Below are 8492 nucleotides of genomic sequence, written 5' to 3'. Positions count from 1 at the left end.
ATATATATATATATATATATATATATATATATATATATATATATATATATATATATACACATATATATGTATATATATGCACACACACACACACTCAAATATATATCTATATCTATTTACATATATTATACAGACATATGCACACAAATATATGTAAATAAATGTTATATATACATACATAAATATACACAGACACAGACACACACATTAAAACACAAACACCTACATATCATAACGCTCAATAAAACATCAGAAGCATATAATAGAAAGATTAACTCAAGTAATTTAATGAGCAATACAGCCTTGACTGGTTTCTGTTGATTTCCATAGAAGCTGTGAGTAGTGAAAGGCCAGAACTTTGAACATCTAAACAAAAGCCAGTTAGGATTTCCTGTTTTATTGTAGTAAAACCAAAGAAGAAGACAGAAACTAATAACAAACAACAGCAACAAGAAAACATATATGCACACAGTCCTTGTTGTTGTTTAGCCCCAGGTTAGCTGTGATAAAGTAGATCCATGCTCACAAGATCAAAACATTCTAGCTATGGCTTCCTCACCTTGTGTTTAGTTTATATATTATTATGTCTTTAAAAAAAAGGATGGATGCACTGAATAAAATAGTATTAAAAACACCATCAGAGTAAAAGATAGGATAATCACAACTGGATTGTCTTAGTTCATAAGTATATTCAGTCAGAGCTGACGTGAGGCTAAATAGCACCTAGAGTAAGTGTATATAAGGCAATGTAGATAATGTCTAAGACACACCATCAGTAAATAAAAATGGGATGGTCATGGCTGAAACACCTTTGATCATATTAAATCATGCCTAATATACAACACCAATAACACTGTTTCTCTCTCTCTCTCTCTCTCAACATACACACATGTACATGCCCAAATACATATAAACATACACATGTATACACTTGCATATATTCACACACACATATATATGTAAAAAACCATGCCAAAACAGACACGGTAGCCTGGTGTAGTCTTCTATCTAGCCAGCTCTTGTCAAACTATCCAACCCATAGCAGCATGAAAGACAAACATTAAATGATGATGACAATGATAACACACACATACATATGTGTATTACATAACCCAGTATACAGAGGGAAGTGGTTGGTGAATGAATATAGACACCATAAGATTGAGAAGACTCTTTTGTTTAGCTGAGGACACTTGCTTCTCTAATGTTGGTGCCTTGTACCCAATATCCTCAGTAAACTGACAGGAAAATGAACAGAGATTATGTTGGACAGTGAGTCTTGTTAACGCAACAACCCCTCAGTGTTACTGTTGCTTCAATAAAATGCACACTGTGAACTCTGCTTGGTGGTTGATGTGAAGAAGGGTATCCAGATATAGAAACCACATCAAATGAAAGATATGCACAATTTTAGCCCACCACTCCGAAAGCCAACCTACCAAGGAGAGCAATGATTTTGAATAGGAAATGATTTGGACTGACAACCAATTCAATCTATGCCAGCAAAGAAAACACATGTAAGAAGAGGAAGAGAAAATAGGGTGTGATATAGCTGCTATTCATTACAAGTACAGTAGCTATTTAGAGCCTCCTTTCATACCAGATATCTGTTGTTGTTGTTGTTGTTATTTAGCATCTGAGCAATCTTATGATCTAAAGTATTTCAAATGTGAGCACTTTATCTTTCTTTTTTTTCTTTTTTCCTGGTCAAAATGTATCTAAGACCACATTATCCAGTGCATTTTTTTCCTTCAGAGGTTAAGGCTCAATTTGAGGGAGAGTTACTCTTTCTACTCTTTTACACATTTCAATCATTTGACAGCAGCCATGCTGGAGCACTGCCTTTACTTATAGAAATTGCCCCCAGGACTTATTCTTTGTAAGCTTAGTACTTATTCTATTGGTCTCTTTTGCTGAACCGCTAAGTTTCGGGGACATAAACACACCAACATCGGTTGTCAAGGGATGGTGGGAGGGGCTCACTGGGCAAATTGATAAAGTATTGAACACTCAACCAAGAAGTCAGTAGTTTATCTTGAGACTGCCATTGTGTTGTGCCTGTAATCAAGATCTCTACAACTAATTATACCTAGCCCTACAGAGTGGTATAGTTCCACACTGAAAGTAGCAGCGATGTTAGTGTAAAATTAACAAATGTTTTGTTAGATTGTAGTGGCTAAACTGAAGGATTAATTTTAAAAACTGTTTACTTAGGAAGGAGGGTAGCACCCTTGTCATTTTGCAGGCCCTCCAAGAGTGGCAAGATTAATATGGCTGATGACCAGTTTGAAAATGTAAGTCAGCTTCTGCAGGAGAAAAAAATCATTTAGGAGGGGATTCTCTATGAGTTGACAGTCTGAGGAAGAAGAATTGGAAACTATGGCTAATGTAAGTTCAGGAAAGTAGGGAAAATTAGGTAGGGTAACAAAGAGAGACAAGAGGGCCAGGTGAGTCAAAGTGAAAAAGGTATACAAGTAGCTAGCTCAGAGGAGCTAGTAGTGAGGGAATTTAGCAGAGTACAGAGATAGTATGTAATGTGTTGGTGAGACAGATTTTACAAGGGGTCTGGAAAGCAAAATAGGAAACCACCCTAAGTTATTTCTTCTCTGAGCTCCAATATGAAGACTGTATTCACAGTTGTCCCATTAGGGTTATGGGATAACTAACAAAAACATTTTACTAATATTAGAATCTTTTAATTATATTCATGTCTAAACCCATTCTGTAAGATGTTCAATGGATGATTCTAAAGTATATTTATATTTGTTAGCAACTTGTTTGGTTTTCTATATGGTTAGCAGCAATCAATGGATCAAAGATGTTTACTCTGTGAATTAGATTTTATAGAAATGTTAAAACCTTTGAAGAATTTTCCATTATTAGATTGTATCCACTGCTTAAAAAAAAAAAGCTTAACTGATTATGCTATACATCTATAGTGATTTCACAATGAATTGCTAAGTTGAACAACGAAATCAAATTCCTGCATGAATGTGAGCAACAATAACAAAAATGGACAAACAATGCTACATCTATTTACTCCACTATACAGTAGGAATGTAGAAACAAGGGTTCCTGAGATGGTTTCCATACTGAACAACTAACTCTTCCATACCTGTTACAAATACTATGCAGTATTCATTTGGTACAATATAAAGGTTAGCTAGAAATTCAGCATAAACATAGACAACATTACAACAATCCATTTCAATAGAATATTCTCACTGAAAACAAAAAAAAGAATCAACATTTTAGAACTTTACTGCAACCATAGTTAGATAAACCAATGCCTACTAAATGGTGAATGATTAAGAAACAGTACACATATATCTGGGTAAAGAAATCTCCAGTAAAAAGAAAAGAAGAATATACACTACAATCAGAGAAAGTGCAAAAGTCATTATACATAACACACCAAAACTTTTCATCATATAAATAAGAACATAACAGTTTTATCTAAACATATTTGGTCACTGGATAAACAAGTTAAAACTTTATATTTATGTTGTAGCAATAAAACAAACACCTACTCACTCAAAAGTGAATGCCTAGAAAATAAATGCTAAGGAAATGTCAATCAAGGGTTACAAGGAAAGCTATTTCTGATTAACACAAGAATACATTCATTAACTATGGCAGACAAAACGCCAGGTTCTTTCACTACAAAAATCCCTGCCTATGAACAATACTCAGCTTCTTTATTACATTAGCAAATAAAATGCTTTATCTGAACATGTTTGTAAACTAAGAGAAATTTCAATTCTAGAATATGTGAAAATGTGCACCAGGGTAGCAAAAATGATGCAATTCACTGCAAAGCACAAAAATATAACACTTTATCTGTGTGAGACTCTCAACAAAAACATAAAATTATATATCATTTACATTATTTATATTTGACGGATATTTGTCCTCATCTTGTTTGTTGTTACAACAACGTTTCGGCTGATAGACCTTCCAGCCTTCATCAAGTGTCTTGGGGAAATTTTGAACACGGGTTCTCATTCCTAAGGTATTTTTTGATGTAATTATTATTAAGATCACTGCCTGGAATCGAACTCTGAATCTTGGGCTTAGTAGCTTGCACTCTTAACCACTACACTATATGTCCGTGGGCATATGGCATAGTTCTCTTAAATATACAACTTTAAAAAGATAAGAATTCATCCTAAAATATTAACTCAGTAATTAGCATTTTTCAAAAACTCTAACCAGATTGACTATACCCCTTTATTTTTTTACTTTTCTCACAGATCAGTCTGTGACCATGCTGGAGCATCTGCTTGAAGGATTTAGTCAATCAAATCAAATCCAGTACTTATTCAAAAGTCTATTGCTACTTATTCTATGTAGTACTACTTAGCAGTTTGGCAAAAAGAGACTAAAGGGCCCATAAGCAAGCCTACACTGATTGACAAGCATTGAAACACACACACACACACACACACACACACACACACACACACACACAAGATCTAGCAGTTTCTATCGGCCAAATTTACTCAAGACATTGGCTGACCCATGGATATAATAAAAGACATTTGTCCAATGTGCTGTAACAACAGGACTAAACCTGAGGCCATGTGATTACAAAATCTTCATAACCACAGTCATACCTGCACTTATGTAATTATATATTCCAGTCTAGCTTCTAATAAACACCAATCAGAGAAACAAACCAAGAAAATAACTTGGGAGTCTCTAACAGAAATTTTATTTATTTGTGTGTGGTAGGGTGCAAATGTAAGAAATATCTACAATGAACAGTAAAATAACCAAATAAACTAACTGTCGGTATGTCAAGGCAAAGGTCACAAACTATGAATAAAAATCAATCAGAAATAGTTTCCAACATCAAGAAGAAAATATATTTTATGCACCAACCAAAAAATGATTACAGTATACTTGTAAGCAATTCAATTAATATATAACATAATTAAGATGCTCCTTAAGTACCTTCTAGGAAACTCAGAATATTATTTCCTAAGATATTACCAAGATACATAGAATGACAAAAATATAGTGGCAAGTAAAAATAAACAAAAATAAATGTCTAAGTGCTCAAACACAGTTCATGTAATGGATTCAGTTAGCTGTAATCAAGTCAACTGTATTAGAGATTATTTCTGAGATACTGACATTGAAGAATTTAACCACATAAAAAAATGTAGCTTATGTACTTTACCAAATCTTGAAAAGTCAAAAACAAAATCAATATAATTATTAAAACAAAAATTAGGAGTGGCTCTGTGGTAAGTAGCTTGCTTACCAACCACATGGTACTAGGTTCAGTCCCACTGCGTGGCACCTTAGGCAAGTGTCTTCTACTATAGCCTCAGGCTGACCAAAGCCTTGTGAGTGGATTTGGTAGACGGAGACTGAAAGAAGCTTGTCGTATATATATATATATATATATATATATATATATATATATATATATATATATATATATATATATATATATATATATGTACGTGTGTGTATATGTTTATGTCTGTGCTTATCCCTGCAACATCACTTGACAACCAATGTTGCTGTGCTTACGTCCCCGTAACTTAGCAGTTCGACAAAAGAGACCAATAGAATAAGTACTAGGCTTACAAAGAATAAGTTCTGGGGTCAATTTGCTCAACTAAACGCAGTGCTCTAGCATAGCTGCAGTCAAATGACTGAAATATGTAAAAGAATAAAGAACATTTTAAAATTTCATATCTAAAAAAGTAACAAAATTTAATATAGTTCAAACAAATACAAATATTCTTCTAGATTTTCATGCTAGAATTACATGCATAAGCATCAATTGTTGAAAATAATTTCTTTCTACAAATGTCAGATGTCTGTTTATGCAAGTCAATACTAGTAAATGAGAGATTAAGTTAAAGAAAGACTCTAGTAAACGAGAGATCAATGGAGATGAAGAATGGAATGTAAGCCCCAAGGAATGGCATCATTTAAGTGATATATAATAACCTTTAACCATTTAGCATCCAGATAGTAGAGGTACATGGCTTAGTGGTGAGGGTGTTGGAACTCATGACCATAATATTGTGGTTTCGATTCCTGGAGCAGGCGACACGTTGTGTTCTTGAGCAAAGCATCTCATTTCACGTTACTCCAGTCTGCTCAGCTGGCAAAAATGAGTAATAGTGCAATGGACTGGCATCCCAACCAGGTGGGGAGTATATATGCTATGGAAACCGGCCCTTAGGAGTCGGTATGACTCAAGAAAGAATACTTTACTTCTTTTTTAGCATTCATATTACTCTGTCAAATGTAAAGCAGATTTATTCACACTGCTTTGAATTTATCATACATTATCTCATAGCTTGGGGTTTTAATAATATGACTGTTTATTTTTAGAATGACATAGTAGCATAGGTGTGAAAGGCCTGAACTGTCCAGTTTGAACAGAAAACTGGACGAATACTTGGACCTAATACGGCTGGTTTGAATACTAAAGGGTTAAACCAGCATTTCTCAACTGGAATACTCCAAAACTTAGGGTTTCACAAGATATCACTAACACTAAAGATTCTGTAAGAAATAGTGATAAATAAGCAAAATTAATTGCAAGTGCATATTTTATTGATTCTCTTTTTTTTAATTAATTCTATATTAGTAATTCTATTATACAGGTACAACACTGATTTACAAGACAGAACCTCTCATAATCCACACTAATATACAAGCAGGAACTTCAAATTTTCATGGCCACCAGACTAGTTTACTGGTACTTTGCACAATACAGTTTATACAGGTATCTATGTTTCATTTAATTATTTAAGTAAATTTAATATTTGTTTTATGTGATGTGTGATCACCCCTGCTTTGGAAAAAAAATCAGTAATCTAGAATGGCTTGGAACTGAAGATTCCAGACTATTGGTGTACCCGTACATGCACAACATATTCTTTAGTAAGGGAAGTCTTAGCATAGTATGTACTAAGGAGACCCAACATAAAGGAATTTTGAGGAAATTTGGACAAAACAAGATCTTGGTGATAATGAAATTTCTTAAAGCATTTTTGTGGCGCTGATGTATTTAGAACAGCCAAACCTTTCAAAAACAGTTGTATGATTTGTCTAATTTCTTATGAAATTTAATTTAAATGAAAGAGAAGAAAAAGGATTAATAAAGATGTATAATAAATTTTACACAAGCATTCCATGAAACAAGGAAAGTATTTCAAGGTTTCCACAAGAATAAAAAAAGCTGGTATAAGCACTGCTTTAATCACTGGTAGACATCAAGAGCTTTGGAAAACCTTACTTCTTTGCAATAAAAAAAAATAATACTTATCAAGTACTTAGCAATCAAGTATTTTTAACAGAACAATTTAAAAGGAAAAATCAATAAATCTAAAATTTGGCCAGTCATGATAACTCGGTTATGAGCGTTCCAATTGATTTAATCACTGGAACAGCCTACACGTTAAATTAACATGCAAGTGACTCCACAAACGTGTACCTTAGTGTACTTCTCAGGGAGACTCAGCATGACACAGAATGTGACAAAGCTGGCCTTTTCGAATTATAGTACAACTCACTTTTGACAACTGAGTGGACTGGAGCAACATGAAATGAAGTGTCTTGCACAAGGACACAATGCACTGCCAGAAATCAAACTCATTACCTTACAGTCATGAGCAGATACCCTCACCGATAAGTCATATGCCAATCATGATGCTGAAACCAAAGTTTATATATACATGTAGTATGTATAGAGTTTTCCCACATGTAAATTGAAGCCAGGCTACCTGGGTGAAATCCAGAAATGCAAACTACTAGACCACATGGGAATGTGTGTGTGTGTGTGTGTGTGTGTGTGTGTGTGTGTGTGTGTGTGCATGTGTGCGTGTGCGTGCGTGCGCGCGCACACACACACACACGCACACGCACGCACACACACACACACACACACACACCAGCAATGCAAACCAATGGTACATTTACAGTTAATATCATGATGCCCCCAATCTGCCTTATTTTGGTACCTATTCAGAGCGAGGTGCTCTGAATCAGCAACGACAGAGCTGCTGGTGATGAAGTAATAGTCATTCACTCTTCAGCCTGTAGGCTGGCACATTGATAATTTGGTTAGCCAAAACTGTCTAATGAGAACAATTACTGAGAAAAAAAGAAAGTAAGAAAGAATAAAGCAAAAGTAATCTATTTTAATAAAAACTTGATGGAAATGATTGGTTTGGAGTATAAAACATAAAATAGCCAAATTACTTCATTTCAAAAGGATTTGGTTGATCTCTTAAAAGATTGGCTATGTTTACAAAAAGACAATCTCTATGTAACAAGACGCTGCATGTTAAGAATAGCCATGTTACTGGGGCTACAGTTATATTATTATTTAGTTAATTACATCTTGTCGCACATAATGAGCAGATTGCAACACAAGTGTAAAAAGCATTTTGCATTATATATATGTGTGTGTGTGTGTGTGTGTGTGTGTGTGTGTGTGTGTGTGTGTGTGTGTGTGT

The 8492-nt window shown here is 34.3% G+C and overlaps 1 protein-coding gene and 1 long non-coding RNA gene across 13 annotated transcripts in view; one reads left to right on the top strand and one right to left on the bottom strand.

The window, feature by feature from the left end:
* The window catches only part of LOC106872834 (probable protein phosphatase 2C T23F11.1), a 223620-nt gene that overhangs the window by 82820 nt on the left and 132308 nt on the right, over positions 1 to 8492 (bottom strand). The window lies entirely within an intron of this gene.
* The window catches only part of LOC128248389 (uncharacterized), a 12434-nt gene that overhangs the window by 1998 nt on the left and 1944 nt on the right, over positions 1 to 8492 (top strand). The window contains exon 2 of the long non-coding RNA XR_008264629.1: positions 6636 to 6757. This is a non-coding gene — a long non-coding RNA (uncharacterized LOC128248389). The remainder of the gene's footprint in view (positions 1 to 6635; positions 6758 to 8492) is intronic.

This window comes from Octopus bimaculoides, chromosome 7, assembly GCF_001194135.2.
Source record: "Octopus bimaculoides isolate UCB-OBI-ISO-001 chromosome 7, ASM119413v2, whole genome shotgun sequence".
Lineage (NCBI taxonomy): Eukaryota > Metazoa > Mollusca > Cephalopoda > Octopoda > Octopodidae > Octopus > Octopus bimaculoides.
Note: the sequence above shows the minus strand (reverse complement) of the source record. Positions and strands in the feature narration are given on the sequence as shown.